The sequence below is a fragment of the Lithobates pipiens genome, unplaced genomic scaffold (assembly GCF_037356315.1).
Source record: "Lithobates pipiens isolate NorthernLeopardFrog02 unplaced genomic scaffold, aLitPip1_a1.2 Scaffold_25, whole genome shotgun sequence".
Classification (NCBI taxonomy): Eukaryota; Metazoa; Chordata; class Amphibia; order Anura; family Ranidae; genus Lithobates; species Lithobates pipiens.
Window position 1 is genome coordinate 109,575,372 of NW_027507787.1, and position 17,792 is coordinate 109,593,163.

The 17,792-nt window shown below is 49.7% G+C and overlaps 4 pseudogenes; all 4 read left to right on the forward strand.

Moving 5' to 3' along the window:
• Nucleotides 1-965: 965 nt before the first annotated feature.
• LOC143932049 (5S ribosomal RNA) lies at nucleotides 966-1,084 on the forward strand (annotated as a pseudogene).
• A 160-nt stretch (nucleotides 1,085-1,244) lies between these two features.
• Nucleotides 1,245-1,363, forward strand: LOC143931338 (5S ribosomal RNA; annotated as a pseudogene).
• A 3,789-nt stretch (nucleotides 1,364-5,152) lies between these two features.
• LOC143931429 (5S ribosomal RNA) lies at nucleotides 5,153-5,271 on the forward strand (annotated as a pseudogene).
• A 95-nt stretch (nucleotides 5,272-5,366) lies between these two features.
• Nucleotides 5,367-5,486, forward strand: LOC143931550 (5S ribosomal RNA; annotated as a pseudogene).
• Nucleotides 5,487-17,792: the final 12,306 nt, after the last annotated feature.

Consider the following 17,792-nt stretch of genomic DNA (forward strand, 5'->3'; position numbering starts at 1 on the left):
AAGTTAGTCAGGTGGGAAAGGTGAAAAAAACTATCCATCTTGGCGAGCGAGGGGCAAATTAACGGGTGAGTAGTCACACAGGGCTCCAATGGCCTCCCTGCCCAAGGCAGACCAGCCAGTGGAACCCGCGCCATCTCCTGCTCTAGCTTGACCCATAGCTTCAGTTCCCCATGCCGGTGTCTTATCACATATGGTCCCCCATCGGATAGTGTCTGCTGTGTACTGCGCATGCGCAGTACACAGCAACACCGATTCCGAAAATTGCCGAGCATGAACGGCGCCTGCACACTGAATCCAGGTTCTATCCCCACTATCCAAGTGGACATAGAGTAAGAATATAAAAGAGCCGAGCGCAGCGAGGCCAAGCCCGAAGCGTGGCGAGCGAAGCTCGCCTGCGAGGTGCCCTCTAATATTCACAACCCTATGTCCGCTTGGATGGTGGAGCTACCACCTCCACTCACCGCGCAGGCGCCGTTCAGCTTCAGAGATTTTCCGAAACCTCGTCTGCTCCGTACTGCGTGGACACTATATCATGGCCGGACAGTATATGGCAGAACACCGGCACCAGTCAACCACCGGTGTCATGTGCGTTGCTGTGTAATATAGAGCAGGGTCCGGGAAGCCAATACCTCCCCGCAATTTCGGTCGCAATAGCATTGCCCTACCAATACGCATATGTTTTCCGCGCCAGAGGAACTTGATAAAGATTGAGCGAACCGCATGAAAGAAAGTCTGGGGTATTTTGATAGGTAAGGCTTGTAGTAGATACAGAAGTCGTGGCATCGCGTTTATCTTCAACACATTACAGTGTCCGAACCATGACAGAGCTAGTGGGTCCCATCTTTTAAGGTCCGCTGTAAGCCCATAGGCTTCTTTTTATGTTGTTGGCTTTGACCTGTTTTTTTTGCTTGTTTCTCAAGGCGTTTGGCGTTTGTCAAGAGGGTTGGGCGTGTCTTTAAGAGAACGCTTATGGCCACATCAACCTGAAAGCACCCGATCTCGTCTGATTTCAGAGGCTAAGCAGCGTCAGGCCTGGTTAGTACCTGGATGGGAGACTGCCTGGGAAGACCAGGTGCCATAGAAGGATCTGGTCTGGTTAGTGTCTTGATTGGGAGATCGCCTGGGAATACTGGATGCCGTAGGCTTCTTTTTATGTTGTTGGCTTTGACCTGTATTTTTTAGCTTGTTTCCCAAGGTGACCATCTTGGCCTTTGTCAAGAGGCTTCAGAGTGCCCAAAGAGAGTGCCTACAGCCAAATCACCCTGAAAGAGCCCAATCTCATCTGATCTCGGAGGCTAAGTAGCGATGGGCCTGGTTAGTACCTGGATGGGAGACAGCTTGGGAATACCAGGTGCCGTAGGCTTCTCATTATGTTGTCGGGGTTGACCTGTTTTTTTCCCCTTGTTTCCCAAGGTGACCATCTTGGCATGTGTCAAGAGGGTTGACAGTGCACAAAGAAATTGCCTACGGGCACAACACCCTGAAAGCGCCCAATCTCTTTTGGTCTCAGAGGCTAAGCAGGGTTGGGCCTGGTTTGTACCTGGATGGGAGACCGCCTGGGTTTTCCAGATGTCGCAGGCTTCTTTTTATGTTGTTGGTGTTGACCTGTTTTTTTCGCTTGTTTCCCAAAGTGATCATCTTGGCATTTGTCAAGAGGGTTGAGAGTGCCTAAAGAGATCGCTTACAGCCGCATCACCCTGAAAGCACCCTATCTCTTCTGATCTCAGAGGCTAAGAAGGGTTGGGCCTAGTTAGTACTTGAATGGGAGACGGCCTTGGAATACCAGGTGCCGTATTCTTCTTTTTATGTTGTTGGCGTTGACCTGTTTTTTTTCGCTTGTTTCCCAGGGTTATTATCTTAGCATTTTTCAAGAGGGATGAGAGTGCCCAAAGAGATTGCCTATGGGCACATCACCCTGAAAGCGCCCCATCTCCGCTGATCTCAGAGGGTAGAAAGGGTCGCGCCTTGTTAATACCTGGATGGGAGACCGCCTGGAAATACTAGGTGCGGTAGGCTTCTTTTTATGTTGTTGGCGTTGACTTGTTTTTTTTGTTTGTTTCCCAAGGTGACCATCTTGGCGTTTGTCAAGAGGGTTGAGCGTGCCTGAAAAAATCTACTATGGCTGCATCACCCTGAAAGAGCCAAATCTCATTTGATCTCAGAGGCTAAGCAGGGTTGGGACCTGGTTAGTACCTGGATGGGAGACCGCCTGGGATTTCTCGATGCCATAGGCTTTTTTTTTAAGTTGTTGGCATTGACTTATTTTTATTTTATTCTTTTATTAAGTATAAGTAGAACAACATAAATATAACAGTCAACCATACAGCATGACCCAGGGTCACAATTACATGGTAACAAAAAATAGGCAGCCAAATAACTCTGGGTTCTCAGAGGGGAGAAAAGAGAGAAACCCCACCTCAGACATGTAGTACAGTATAACTAATGCAGCTCCGTTCGGACAAATGTAATCATGGAGAACAACTGGGACCACAGCGAGCCAGCTTATCATGACCTATGTGAACCAGAGTAAAATATGAGCCAGTCGTATCCAGGTGGCGGCGGGGAAAAAAAGAAAAATAAAGACAAAAAGGGAGGGGGGGGGGATGCCACCCAGGGTAGACATGGCCTACGTAGGTAAACGTTAGATGTTCGGTCATTTTCTGGGACAGGGGCGCTGCTCACCTCCCGAATGTAGTCTCAAGTACCAGTAAAATACCTCCAGGGCCTCCATGTAACACTAAATTCCTCTTCAGTGTTGTGAAGGGTGGCGGTCAATTCTTCCATCCGGAGAATATGATTGACTTTGGAATACCACAGCACCTTGGATGGGGGCTGAGGCTGCCTCCACAGTGTGGGAAAGCAGGCCCGGGCGGCGTTCAGGAGTTGCATCGTGAGGGTTTTTTTGTATTTTCGAACAGGCTGTTCGGTCAAGTGTAGAAGGCACGCTGCTGGGTTGTCTGTGATATCTAAATTTCTGAGAGTTTTTATCGTCCCGTTCACCTCCACCCAAAAGTTCCTCAAGGCCGGGCATGCCCAGAAAATGTGTCCCATGGTCACCGTATCTGAATTGCACCTCCAACAAACATCCAGAATTGATCTATTCATTTTATTCAGAAGGTATGGGACTCTATACCAGCGTGAGACTATCTTGTATCCTGATTCTTGATATTGGTTTGCGATGGAAGCTTTATGTACTAATGTCAGGATCTTCCCTATCTGTTGTGGGGTAAATGTGATGCCAAAGTCCCTCTCCCATTTGTGGATAAATGGTGGGGTTGACTCCTCCTCCTGACTACTTAATAGGTTGTACAGGAGGGAGAGGGTGTGTCGCACAGGTTCCTTTTTGTGACAGATGGATTCATAGGGCGTCAGGTCTCTAGGAGTGTAGGGGGCCCTTTGTATGGCCAGAAGAAAGTGACGAAGTTGATAAGCATTAAACAAGTCAAGCGGAGGGTCAGAAAGCTCGGCGACAGTTTGCGTGGTCGGTAGCCCTCCCGAGGGCCACACGTCTCCCAGACGCTGTTTCCCCACCACTGTCAACTGTCGCAGTTTCTTGTTGGTAAATACCGGTGGGAAGTCTGGATTACCTATAACCGGAGTCATTGGTGACGGCAGGGGAGCAATGTGTGTGCAGCGGAACAACCTCCGCACAACAGCCAACGTAGCTCCCACTACGGGGTGATCTCTGAGGTCTTTTGGTAGGGAGGACAGGAGCCACGGGGAGGTCAATAGGGGAATGGATCCATCCTCAATCTCCATCTCCACCCACTGCTTGTGTGGGCCATTACAATGCCAATCAACGACTCTCGCTAGCAGAGTCGCTCTGTAGTATTGTCTCAGATCTGGGAGACCCAGACCCCCCTTGTCCTTTGGTCTGGCAAGCAATTGCAAACGGGCTCTGGGCGGCTTGCGCGCCCAAATAAAGTCCCGGAGCAGCACCTGCAGTTGTCTGAAAAAAATTGGGGGTAACCGGATCGGTAATGTCTGGAATAAGTATAAGATCCGCGGGAGGGCCGTCATTTTGAATGCATTACAGCGCCCGAACCAGGTCAGTGTTAAAGCATGCCAGTTTCCCAAATCAGATTTCAGTCTATTCAGGAGAGGGACAAAATTAAGCGGGTACAATTGCGCCAAATCCGCTGCGATGTCAACGCCCAGGTACCGTATAGATTTTTCAGCTCAGTAGAATGGAAAAGCGGAGCGTAGCCTCTTGGCCTCACCATCCGGGACCGATATATTCAATACAGCCGACGGTGCAAATGATTTTATAGTTTGATAGGCTGCCGTATCGCCGGAGAGCCGCGAGTATATTGGGAAGCGAAATGTGTGGATTGGAGACGAAAAAAAATTAGATCGTCAGCGTACGCCGCAATTTTGTGGTGTGCCGAGGGTTTGGATATGCCACATAAGTGGTTCCAGTGTCAGAATAAAAATTAGGGGAGACAGAGGGCACCCTTGCCTCGTCCCATTAGTGATGGGGAAAGAGTCCGAGCACTCTGAAAGCACCCAATCTCGTCTGATCTTGGAGGCTAAGAAGAGTCAGGCCTGGTTAGTACCTGGATGGGAGGCCACCTGGGAATACCAGTTATTGTAGGCTTCTTTTTATGTTGTTGGCGTTGATTCGTTTTTTTTTTTTTCGCTTGTTTCCCAAGGTGACCATCTTGGCATTTGTCAAGAGGGTTGAGAGTGCCCAAAGAGTTCGCTTACAGCAGCATCACCCTGAAAGAGCCCTATCTCTTCTCATCTCTGAGGCTAAGAAGGGTTGGGCCAAGTTAGTCCCTGGATGGGAGATGGCTTTGGAATACCAGGTGCCGTAGTCTTCTTTTTATGTTGTTGACATTGACCTGTTTTTTTTCCGCTTGTTTCCCAAGGTGACTATCTTGGCATTTGTCAAGAGGGTTGAGAGTGCCCAAAGAGATTGCCTATGGGCACATAAGCCTGAAAGCGCCCGATCTCCTCTGATCTCAGAGGCTAAACAGGGTCGGGCCTTGCTAGTACCTGGATTGGAGACCACCTGGAGAGCACCTGTCAATACTAGGTGCTGAAGGCTTCTTTTTATGTTGTTGGCGTTGACTTTTTTTTTTTTTTTGTTTGTTTACCAAGGTGACCATCTTGGTGTTTGTCAAGAGGGTTGAGAGTGCCTGAAGAGCTCGCCTATGGCCACATAACCCTGAAAGCACCAGATCTCGTCTGATCTCAGAGACTAAACAGGGTCGGGCCTTGTTAATACCTGGATGGGAGACCACCTGGGAATACTAGGTGCTGTAGACTTCTTCTCATGTTGTTGGCGTTGACTTGATTTTTTTGTTTGTTTCCCAAGGTGACCGTATTGGCGTTAGTCAAGGTTGAGAGTGCCTGAAGAAATCTCCTACGGCCACACCACCCTGAAAGAGCCCAATCTCATCTGATCTCAGAGGCTAAGCAGGGTTGGGACCAGTTTAGTACCTGGATGGGAGACCGCCTGGGATTTCCAGATGCCGTAGGCTTCTTTTTATGTTGTTGCCGTTGACCTATTTTTTTCCGCTTGTTTCCAAGGTGACCATCTTGGTGTTTGTCAAGAGAGTTGAGAGTGCCTGAAGATTAGTGATGGACGAACTTCCGACGGGACGTTTCGCGAACGCGAAACGCGAACGGACACAAACGTTCGCGAAAACGACCGTTCGCCGCGGGCTCCATTGACTTCAATGGGAGGCGAATTTCGCAAACCTTTAGGTCGAATTTGCGGCCACGGGGTAATTATTAGGGGGTAGCACGTAGTCCCACCACCTGGACAATAGCATAATACATGTATGAGGTGAATTTGGGATCGATAACTACAAGCATTTTTTTTTTATTTGGGAAATTGTTCTGACAATTCAGGACTATGGAGCTAATGAAGGCAATGGAGGAGAGGGAAGGTCAGGGACCAGGGTAGGCAAACAAGAGGGTGCAGGAGATACAGAGCACTGACAGCAGCACCGTAATACAGAGCACTGACATCAGCACCGTGACATACAGCGCTGACAGCAGCTCCGTGACATACAGCGCTGACAGCAGCTCCGTGACATACAGCGCTGACAGCAGCTCCGTGACATACAGCGCTGACAGCAGCTCCGTGACATACAGCGCTGACAGCAGCTCCGTGACATACAGCGCTGACAGCAGCACCGTGACATACAGCGCTGACAGCAGCTCCGTGACATACAGCGCTGACAGCAGCTCCGTGACATACAGCGCTGACAGCAGCTCCGTGACATACAGCACTGACAGCAGCTCCGTGACATACAGCGCTGACAGCAGCTCCGTGACATACAGCGCTGACAGCAGCACCGTGACATACAGCGCTGACAGCAGCTCCGTGACATACAGCGCTGACAGCAGCTCCGTGACATACAGCGCTGACAGCAGCTCCGTGACATACAGCGCTGACAGCAGCTCCGTGACATACAGCGCTGACAGCAGCTCCGTGACATACAGCGCTGACAGCAGCTCCGTGACATACAGCGCTGACAGCAGCTCCGTGACATACAGCGCTGACAGCAGCTCCGTGACATACAGCGCTGACAGCAGCTCCGTGACATACAGCGCTGACAGCAGCTCCGTGACATACAGCGCTGACAGCAGCACCGTAAGCAGCCCCAGGAGGAAGTCAGCACAGCACAGGGATGGTGTGATCCCCTCATAATAAGAACCCCCAGGAGGAAGTCAGCACAGCACAGGGATGGTGGGAGCCCCTCATAATAAGAACACCCAGGAGGAAGTCAGCACAGCACAGGGATGGTGGGAACCCCTCATAATAAGCAGCCCCAGTAGAAATATGACACCGCTCAACCTCTTCAAAGAGGAGGGTAGGGGCATATAGTACGGTGTGCTTTTTTGGGTCAGGGAAGTGAGCCAAATGAATTAAGAAGGTCTGTGTGCTTGATTCCAAAAATTGTTTATAGACATATACATGGTCTACTGATCACATGTGTTGAATTCCTCCGAGATCCATGCCTCATTCATTTTTAGAAATGTGAGGTAGTTAACACTGTGGTGAGCTAGGCGAGTACGCTTATCGGTCACAATCCCCCCTGCTGCGCTGAACGTCCTTTCGGACAGGACACTGGATGAGGGGCAAGCCAACAGTTCGATTGCAAATTGGGCAAGCTCTGGCCAGAGGTCAAGCCTGCCCACCCAGTAGTCTAGGGGTTCATCACTCCTCAGAGCGTCCACATCGGCCGTTAACCCAATGTAGTCGGACACCTGACGGTCTAGGCGTTCCCTGATGCTGGATCCGGATGACACCTGTCGATGGGTCGGCTGAAAGAATGACCTCATATCCGAAGTCACCAACACATCTTCAAACCGGCCTCTTCTTGCAGGCGCTGTTGGATTGGTACCCGCAAATCCTTCTCTGGGAGTGGGAATTGCTCCTCTGCCAGCGCACGCAAAAGCAGAATGCAGCATTTCTCGAAGCAAGGCCTGGAAGTGCTGCATTCTGACAGCCCTCTGCGACGGCGGTAACATTTCCGCCATTTTGTGTTTGTACCGGGGGTCTAAGTACGTTGCCACCCAGTACTGGTCCTTGACCCTCATGCTTTTTATACGGGGGTCCCTATTAAAACACTGGAGCATGAAGGCCCCCATTTGCACTAAAGTGGAAGCGGTGTGGTGGCCTGGCTCCTGCTCATCATCCAGGATAATGTCGTCCTCTTCATTCTCCTCTCCCCATCCTCGCACAACAGGGATCCCAGAAAGGTTTAAAGCATGCTCTTCTTGCTCCTGCTCATCCGCCCCGGCACCATCCTCCTCTGACTCCTCATCAGACTCCTGTTGTTGACTTGTCTCAGATAGAGTAGCCCCCCCTGGGAATTCATCCAGCATTGCGACTTCCTCATCTTCCCGCTCCTGCTCCTCCACAGCCTGATCAATGACACGACGCAATGCACGCTCCAGAAAGAAGGCATAAGGTACCATGTCACTGATGGCGCCATGGCTGCGACTGACCAGTTTGGTGATCTCCTCAAATGGCCGCAGAAGTCTGCATGTGTCGCGCATGAGCAGCCACTGGCGCGGTGAAAAAAAACCCAGCTCCCCAGAACCGTTTCTTTCGCAGAGTTCATACAGGTAGACGTTAACTGCACGTTTCTGCTGGAGCAGCCTATCAAGCATATAGAAGGTTGAGTTCCATCGCGTCGGGCAATCGCAAATAAGACGTCTGACCGGCAGATGGTGTCGCCGCTGAATGTCAGCAAGGCGAGCCATGGCCGTGTAAGATCTTCTGAAATGGGCCGAGATTTTCCTTGCCTGCCGCAAGATGTCCTGGACCCCAGGGTATTTGACAAGGAATCGCTGCACGACCAAGTTTAAGACGTGTGCCATGCACGGCACGTGCGTGATTTTGCCCTGTTTCAATGCGCTAAGCAGATTGGCACCGTTGTCACACACCACTTTACCAACTGTCAAATTGAGCGGTGTTAGCCACTCATCTGCCTGTGAACGCAAAGCTGAAAGGAGTGCCGGGCCAGTGTGGCTCTTTGCTTCCAGGCACAACAGACGCAGCACGGCATGGCAACGTCTCACCTGGCATGTGGAATAGGTTCTGGGGAGCTTGGGCGGTGCAGTGGAAGAGACGCTAGCAGCGGAAAAGGAGGAGGCAGCTGAGGAGGAGAGGGAGGAGGATGGAGTAGGAGGAGGAGAAGAAGAGTCAGGCCTGCATGCAATCCGTGGCGGTAAAACCAAATCTACACGGGTGCCACGGGTTACATGCTTGACGGCCGTCAGAAGGTTCACCCAGTGGGCAGTAAAACTGATATACCTTCCCTGCCCGTGTTTGCTAGACCACGTGTCTGTGGTCAGATGTATCTTGGCACCGACACTGTGTGCCAGAGATACATTCACTTGCCGCTGAACATGGCCATATAGCTCTGGGATGCCCTTCTCTGAGAAATACTTCCTTCCTGGGACCTTCCATTGTGGTGTTCCAATGGCCACAAATTTGCGAAAGGCCTCCGAGTCCACCAGTTTATATGGCAGTAGTTGGCGGGCTATGAGTTCTGACAAGCCAGCCGCCAACCGTTGGGCAAGAGGGTTATCCGGCGTCATCATTTTTTTACGCTCAAACATTAGGCCCACGGAAGCCTGCCTTTTTGCAGAAAAATGTGAGCTTGGCGTGATGGAAGGTGGAGTGGAGGACAATTGTGAGGAGAGAGGAGAAGGAGAAGTAGAAGACGAGGCTGGACGGTGAGAGCCTGCAGTGTGGCTTTGTGTGTTCCGTTGCTCCCACTGGGCTCGGTGATGGCTGCTCATGTGCCTTCTTAAGGCGGTCGTCCCTAGGTGAGTATTGGGCTTACCGCGACTAACGCGTTGACTGCAAAGATTGCAGATGGCAACGCTATTGTCAGCAGCGGACACGTTAAAAAAAGCCCACACTGCGGAGCCATGTGCCGGTGTCCTGGGAGCGCCAGATGTGACCGTACATGGTCGATGACTCGCTCCTGATACATTTGCAGTCTGCTTTGTCCCTGCTGTGCAATGTAAGTCATTGCTGCTTCTCCTCCCTATCTGCTGGTCCATATCTCCCTCTGAACTCCCCTCCTCTTCCTCTCTTGTGGGCACCCACGTGACATCACTAGACACGTCATCATCAACGTCACCTTCCCCACCGCTATAAGTAGAGTAGGCAGCAACACCGGGGACCAACCTCCTCCTTGGGCTGATCTGGGTACTGGCGTCAGACTGCTGAGTAGCGCTTGTTGCTACCTCCTCTTCCTGATCCAATACCAAGAGTGGCTGCGCATCAGAAATGTCCTCTTGATATGGATCGGAAAATAATTCCAGTGACTCAAGCGGAAGGTATGTGGTGGTGGTGGTGGTGGTCGTGTTGTTGGTGGTAGTGTCTTTGGGGGTGCACATAGCAGAGAGTGAAGAAGAGGGTGCAGATCGAGAGGATGAGGAGGGTGCAGAAGAGTAAGGCTGAGCGAGCCACTCAACCAAGTCTGGTGCATCCTTTAAAGTAATTGAACGCACCTTCTGCAACTTCCCACTTTGGCTCAAGCCTGTTGCTCCTGCCCTACCCCTACCACCCCTGCGGAAGGGCCTGCCTCTTCCTCTGCATGTCATTTTTTAAATGACCCTGTGACAAAACTCTTAGTCCCTATACCGCTGAAGGACTGCTGCAGTATAGGTGAGCGGTCAGCAGTGGTGCACGTCAACCCTATCTATTGTGGACCTATAGCGGTCCTTACAGAACAGCAGACTGTACCGCACTCAAGCCTATGTACCGTAGCACCCTATACCAAGTTACCAGTCCTTATAAGAACTTTTGTGGACCAAGCAGGTTGTGTATTAGTGTTTAGCAGACTGTACGTCAGTCCCTATACCGCTGAAGGACTGCTGCAGTATAGGGCAGCGGTCAGCAGTGGTGCACGTCAACCCTATCTATTGTGGACCGATAGCGGTCCTTACAGAACAGCAGACTGTACCGCACTCAAGCCTATGTACCGTAGCACCCTATACCAAGTTACCAGTCCTTATAAGAACTTTTGTGGACCAAGCAGGTTGTGTGTTAGTGTTTAGCAGACTGTGCGTCAGTCCCTATACCGCTGAAGGACTGCTGCAGTATAGGGCAGCGGTCAGCAGTAGTGCACGGCAACCCTATGTATTGTGGACCGATAGCGGTCCTTACAGAACAGCAGACTGTAACGCACTCAGGCCTATGTACCGTAGCACCCTATACCAAGTTACCAGTCCTTATAAGAACTTTTGTGGACCAAGCAGGTTGTGTGTTAGTGATTAGCAGACTGTACGTCAGTCCCTATACCAATGAAGGACTGCTGCAGTATAGGGCAGCGGTCAGCAGTAGTGCACGGCAACCCTATGTATTGTGGACCGATAGCGGTCCTTACAGAACAGCAGACTGTAACGCACTCAGGCCTATGTACCGTAGCACCCTATACCAAGTTACCAGTCCTTATAAAAACTTTTGTGGACCAAGCAGGTTGTGTGTTAGTGTTTAGCAGACTGTGCGTCAGTCCCTATACCGCTGAAGGACTGCTGCAGTATAGGGCAGCGGTCAGCAGTGGTGCACGTCAACCCTATCTATTGTGGACCGATAGCGGTCCTTACAGAACAGCAGACTGTACCGCACTCAAGCCTATGTACCGTAGCACCCTATACCAAGTTACCAGTCCTTATAAGAACTTTTGTGGACCAAGCAGGTTGTGTATTAGTGTTTAGCAGACTGTACGTCAGTCCCTATACCGCTGAAGGACTGCTGCAGTATAGGGCAGCGGTCAGCAGTGGTGCACGTCAACCCTATCTATTGTGGACCGATAGCGGTCCTTACAGAACAGCAGACTGTACCGCACTCAAGCCTATGTACCGTAGCACCCTATACCAAGTTACCAGTCCTTATAAGAACTTTTGTGGAACAAGCAGGTTGTGTGTTAGTGATTAGCAGACTGTACGTCAGTCCCTATACCAATGAAGGACTGCTGCAGTATAGGGCAGCGGTCAGCAGTAGTGCACGGCAACCCTATGTATTGTGGACCGATAGCGGTCCTTACAGAACAGCAGACTGTAACGCACTCAGGCCTATGTACCGTAGCACCCTATACCAAGTTACCAGTCCTTATAAGAACTTTTGTGGAACAAGCAGGTTGTGTGTTAGTGATTAGCAGACTGTACGTCAGTCCCTATACCAATGAAGGACTGCTGCAGTATAGGGCAGCGGTCAGCAGTAGTGCACGGCAACCCTATGTATTGTGGACCGATAGCGGTCCTTACAGAACAGCAGACTGTAACGCACTCAGGCCTATGTACCGTAGCACCCTATACCAAGTTACCAGTCCTTATAAAAACTTTTGTGGACCAAGCAGGTTGTGTGTTAGTGTTTAGCAGACTGTGCGTCAGTCCCTATACCGCTGAAGGACTGCTGCAGTATAGGGCAGCGGTCAGCAGTAGTGCACGGCAACCCTATGTATTGTGGACCGATAGCGGTCCTTACAGAACAGCAGACTGTAACGCACTCAGGCCTATGTACCGTAGCACCCTATACCAAGTTACCAGTCCTTATAAGAACTTTTGTGGACCAAGCAGGTTGTGTGTTAGTGATTAGCAGACTGTACGTCAGTCCCTATACCAATGAAGGACTGCTGCAGTATAGGGCAGCGGTCAGCAGTAGTGCACGGCAACCCTATGTATTGTGGACCGATAGCGGTCCTTACAGAACAGCAGACTGTAACGCACTCAGGCCTATGTACCGTAGCACCCTATACCAAGTTACCAGTCCTTATAAGAACTTTTGTGGAACAAGCAGGTTGTGTGTTAGTGATTAGCAGACTGTACGTCAGTCCCTATACCAATGAAGGACTGCTGCAGTATAGGGCAGCGGTCAGCAGTAGTGCACGGCAACCCTATGTATTGTGGACCGATAGCGGTCCTTACAGAACAGCAGACTGTAACGCACTCAGGCCTATGTACCGTAGCACCCTATACCAAGTTACCAGTCCTTATAAGAACTTTTGTGGACCAAGCAGGTTGTGTGTTAGTGATTAGCAGACTGTACGTCAGTCCCTATACCAATGAAGGACTGCTGCAGTATAGGGCAGCGGTCAGCAGTAGTGCACGGCAACCCTATGTATTGTGGACCGATAGCGGTCCTTACAGAACAGCAGACTGTACTGCACTCAGGCCTATGTACCGTAGCACCCTATACCAAGTTACCAGTCCTTATAAAAACTTTTGTGGACCAAGCAGGTTGTGTGTTAGTGTTTAGCAGACTGTGCGTCAGTCCCTATACCGCTGAAGGACTGCTGCAGTATAGGGCAGCGGTCAGCAGTAGTGCACGGCAACCCTATGTATTGTGGACCGATAGCGGTCCTTACAGAACAGCAGACTGTAACGCACTCAGGCCTATGTACCGTAGCACCCTATACCAAGTTACCAGTCCTTATAAGAACTTTTGTGGACCAAGCAGGTTGTGTGTTAGTGATTAGCAGACTGTACGTCAGTCCCTATACCAATGAAGGACTGCTGCAGTATAGGGCAGCGGTCAGCAGTAGTGCACGGCAACCCTATGTATTGTGGACCGATAGCGGTCCTTACAGAACAGCAGACTGTACCGCACCCAAGCCTATGTACCGTAGCACCCTAGACAGACCAAGTTACCAGTCCTGATAAAGAGCTTTGTGGAACAAGTGAGTTGTGAATGATTAGCAGACTGCAGCAGAAGGGCAGCAGTCAAGTATAATATTCTTTCTATATTTGGAAGAAAGAATATTATACGTGTACAAGCCTATTACCGTACCACTGATACCAGTCCTGAAAAGAACCTTTGTGGAACTAATAGTAACAGCAAGTCTTTAAAATTATCCTCACTGCCTGACACACTGCTTCCTGCCTGTCCCTATACAAATTGGCAAAAAAGAGTAGGCTGGAACGATTAGCTGGAACAGCTCTTTTGTGGACCTGATAGTAACAGCTAATGATGATGATGATGATGATGATGAAGAAAGACTAATCTGGCTGAGCTGTCCCTAAAATAGCAGCATACAGCGCTCTGTCCCTTTATCTAAACTGACAAAAGAAACTCAGGCTGCTGACCTAACACCTATACCAGTCCTGAAAAGAACTTTTGTGTACCAAATAGCTAGCGTTTTCTCTGTCCCTACTCCACACAGGATCCTTTCCCTACAGTGACAGAAGAAAGAATGTAAAATGGCCACCGGATCGGGTGTATTTATAGGTTAGGGGGAATGTCCAAGTGTCCATGAGCTGTCATGTCTCAATTGGTTGTCCTGTAACACATGATAAACGTGTCACGAAAGGTTAAAGTTCTTGTATACATTAAACACGTAAGTCCGCCGGGGCGAACGACGGAAAAAGGCGTTCGAACCCGCGGACGGCGAAAGTCGGAAATTCGCCGCGAAACGACCGCCGGGCGAACCGTTCGGCCATCACTACTGAAGATATTGGCTACGGCCACATCACCCTGAATCTGTATCATCTCGTCTGATCTTGGAGGCTAAGCAGGGCCTGGTTAATGCCTGGATGGGAGACCGCCTGGGAATACCAGGTGTCGTAGGCTTCTTTTTTTTCAAATATAATTTTTTCTCCAAATAGGGGAAGACGGTCCCCCGAGTACATAATGCAACAGAGAAATACAGAGCAAAAAGCAGCTGAACAATACTTGATACAGGTATATTCGCAACTGTGAGTCTGCCTTCCATCAATCACAATGATTCGAGGCACAGATAAAGTACTGTACCAAGATCCAGGGTCACACAAACCCCAGGTCCCTCCGGCATAATCCATCCAGAGGGGGGTGTGGGGCCGTCATTCCCAATTTTCCACTTTTTCCAAAAGAGAGAGGGGGTGGAGGGGGTGAGAGATAGGGGAGGAAGGCAAAAAAGAGAAGGGTTGAAAGATCAGGAAAGGAGAAGAGGGGACGAGACACGATGGCAGCCACTGTCCAAGGGGCCAGTCAAGGAAAGCTCAGAGCACTAAGGCGATAGCAGGCGACATCCTTCCAGGTAGAATATAAAGGTATTCCAGATGTCTCAGGTTTGTTTAAAAAAGTATTGTTTACCTTGTGATGTGAGGATCAAGTCCTCCATTTTTTTTAATGTCCTCTATTTTCCTAAGCCAGTGAGTAATGAAAGGAGGGGAACATTTTTTCCAATAGAGAGGGATGCAGGATTTCGCCGCATTTATCACATGCCGTAAAATTGATTTTTTTTGTACTTCTTAATGGGAATCTGTGAATGGTGCAAGAGAAAGAATGCAGCCTCTTCCTGGATGGAGAAGTCTGTGAATTTTTGTGTTATGCATCGGATCTCTGTCCAGAAGTCCACCAAGCTGGGGCAGGACCAAAAAATGTGCAGCAACGTGCCCTCTTCTTCTCCACACCTCCAGCATATGTTCGAGGAAGAGGGGAAACATTTCTGCAGCTTTGATGGTGTCAAATACCACCTGGTGAGAAGTTTAAAATTCGTCTCCTGTATCTTCGTGCACAGCGACATTTTGAGAGCCAAAGTGATAATGCGTTGTCTCTGTGCTGGGGAAAATGAGCAATTAAGGTCCTTTCCCCAGTTGGACAGACAGGTTAAGTGTGGGTAATCTGTTTGAGAGAGAATGTGGGCCAAAGGGCCTTCGCTCCTGCATAGAGTCTCAAACTCCGTCTGAGGGCGGGCGAACGTTTGAGGATTGGGGATGGAATGGAGAAAATGATGTTGTTGCGCCGCTCTCCAAAAAGGCAGTTGAAAAAGCCCTGTCGGATCTGTTAGGGTTAAGAAAGAAGGCCATTTTCCATCAATGACGAATTTAGATGCATTGTCTAGGTTGGAATTTCTAAGTGGGTCCCCAGTTCAAAGGTTGGATGGCCACGTATAGGGAATAGGGGGGAAGTCAAAGACGTGAGTGTGTTTTGGGTAGCGATCAGGTGACTGACTTTCAACTAAGCCCCTATAGTGGGATGTGACATAAATTCTGTGGGTAAATACTTATAGCACCACATGGCGCTTCTTAGCGGAATTCGGGAGTGAGCTTAGAAAGTTTGTTTCGATTCCAGTCCAATACACGCCCCAGATGGGAGGCCAGGTAGTAGCGTCGCAAGTCAGGGAGAACCAACCCTCCCTGTTGTTTAGACAATGTCAGCTGTGACCGCTTAAGTCTGGGATTTTTGTGGGCCCAGTTAAATTGAGTGAGCAAGGATTGAGCTTGCTTAAAAAACGGGACTGGAATCTGGATCGGGAGAGCTTGGAAAAGATAAGTAAATTTAGGGAGTATGTTCATTTTAATGAGATTGCATCTCCTGAACCAGGAATGGAGGCCAGAATGCCACCCGTGAAGCAAACTGCGGATCTTAGTGACAAGGGGTGGGGGGAAGTTCAACATAAACGTACGCACGATGTCCGGTGGAATGTAAGTACCTAAGTACTTAAGGGCTGTATGGGTCCATTTAAATCGAAAATTGGACTGCAAGTCTATTAACGTTTGCGGGGGGACTGTAACCCCCATGGCCTTTGATTTCAAGAAGTATCCCGTATATCTGGAATTCCCGAAGGAGATTTGGCAAGGAAACTCTGGGATTCGTCAGCGAGAACAGCATGTCATCCGTGTAGGCAGATATCTTGCACTCAATAGTACCCATTTGGAGTCCCGTTATGTCTGAGTTTTGTCGAATTGTGGAGAGAAAGGGTTCCAATGACAGTGCGAATAATAGGGGCGACAGGGGGCAACCTTGTCTGGTCCCATTCCCGATGTCAAGGGGAGATGAGAGAACCCCATTCGCTTTGACTTAAGCTGAAGGGCGTGAGTATATCTTACTTATCCATGCCAGCATCCGTTCACTCAGACCTATATGGCGAAGGACCGAGAACATCAATGTCCATTTGACCCGATCAAAAGCCTTCTCGGCATCAGTACTCATGAAAAGACAAGGGGTCCCAGATGACTTTGCTTTATGGATCAGGGTAAGCACCTTAATGGTGTTGTTCCTATCTTTCCTGGTGGGAATAAAACCTAACTGGTCAATATGTATAAGGGACTGCAAGTGATGTGCCAATCACGTGGCGAGGATTTTAGAGAATAGTTTTAGGACCGAATTTAGGAGGGAAATGGGTCTGTAGCTCCCACATAGGCCCGGGTCTTTGCCCTCCTTAGGTATCAACGAGATGTGGGCTCTAAGGGTATCCTCAGGAAAATCCCCATTCGAGCTCAGAGTATTAAATAAATTCACCAAGCGCGGGCCGAGAATAGGGAGGAAGGTCTTAAAGTATTGTGCGGTATATCCGTCAGGGCCCGGAGCCTTACCCACCTTCGGAGGTCCCACGGCTGTCTGGACTTCTTCCAGTGTGATCGGGTCCTCCAAGTACTCCCGTGATTCCGATGAGAGGGTTGGTAGACCAGAACCGGTTACATATCTGTCTATATTGTCCTGTCCAGACCCTGAATCGGGCAGGTTGTAGAGATCAGAGTAACATTTTTCAAAGACTTCGGCTATTTGGGTTGGGGTAGAGGCCCTCTGGCCATTCTCATCTATCAACTGTGGTATGTAAGAGCCAGATTTCAACTCCTTTACCGACCTGGCTAAGATTTTTCCGCATTTGTCCCCTGACTCCTACGTCAGTTTACGACAAAACTGGAGTGCCGCTTTCGCTTTATAATGGAGTAGGTCAGCAATATGGGTACGGAGTGTCCCGAATTCAATCTCTAAGGTCCGTGAGGGGGCATGTTTATGTTTCGCTTCCACAGAGGCAAGTTCACGAAACAGATTAGCAAGCTGTTCCTTCCATGTTTGTTTGATGCGCGCCCCGTGCCTGATAAGTACCCTGCGGAGTACTGACTTGTGAGCCTCCCAAATTATCCCCGGGTCACAGTCCTGCGTTTAGTTTTCTTGGAAATAAAGGTCCAATTCCCTGGTCACATCTGCTAAAACTTCCGGTATCTGGAGGAGGCTCTCATTAAGGTGCCAGAATAGAGACCTAGGTGAGGGGTTCCTAGAGAGGGTGTAGGTAAGGGCTACAGGAGCGTGGTCGGACCAAGTTATATGGCCGATGGAGGAAGAGCTCACCAAGTGCAGTTGGTCATGTGGAATCAAGAAGAAGTCTATCCTCAAGTATGATTTGTGAGGGGAAGAGCAAAAAGAGTAGTCCCTTTCCCCAGAGTGTTGCAGACGCCAGACATCAACTAATTGGTCATTCAGTAAACACTTAGTAATCCGCTTTCTAGAGGAAATGAGGAGCGAGGAGCAAGAGGCAGAAGTGTCAACCGATGGCGAAAGGGGACATTAAAGTCCCCACCTAATATCAACAGGCCCTCCCGAAAGT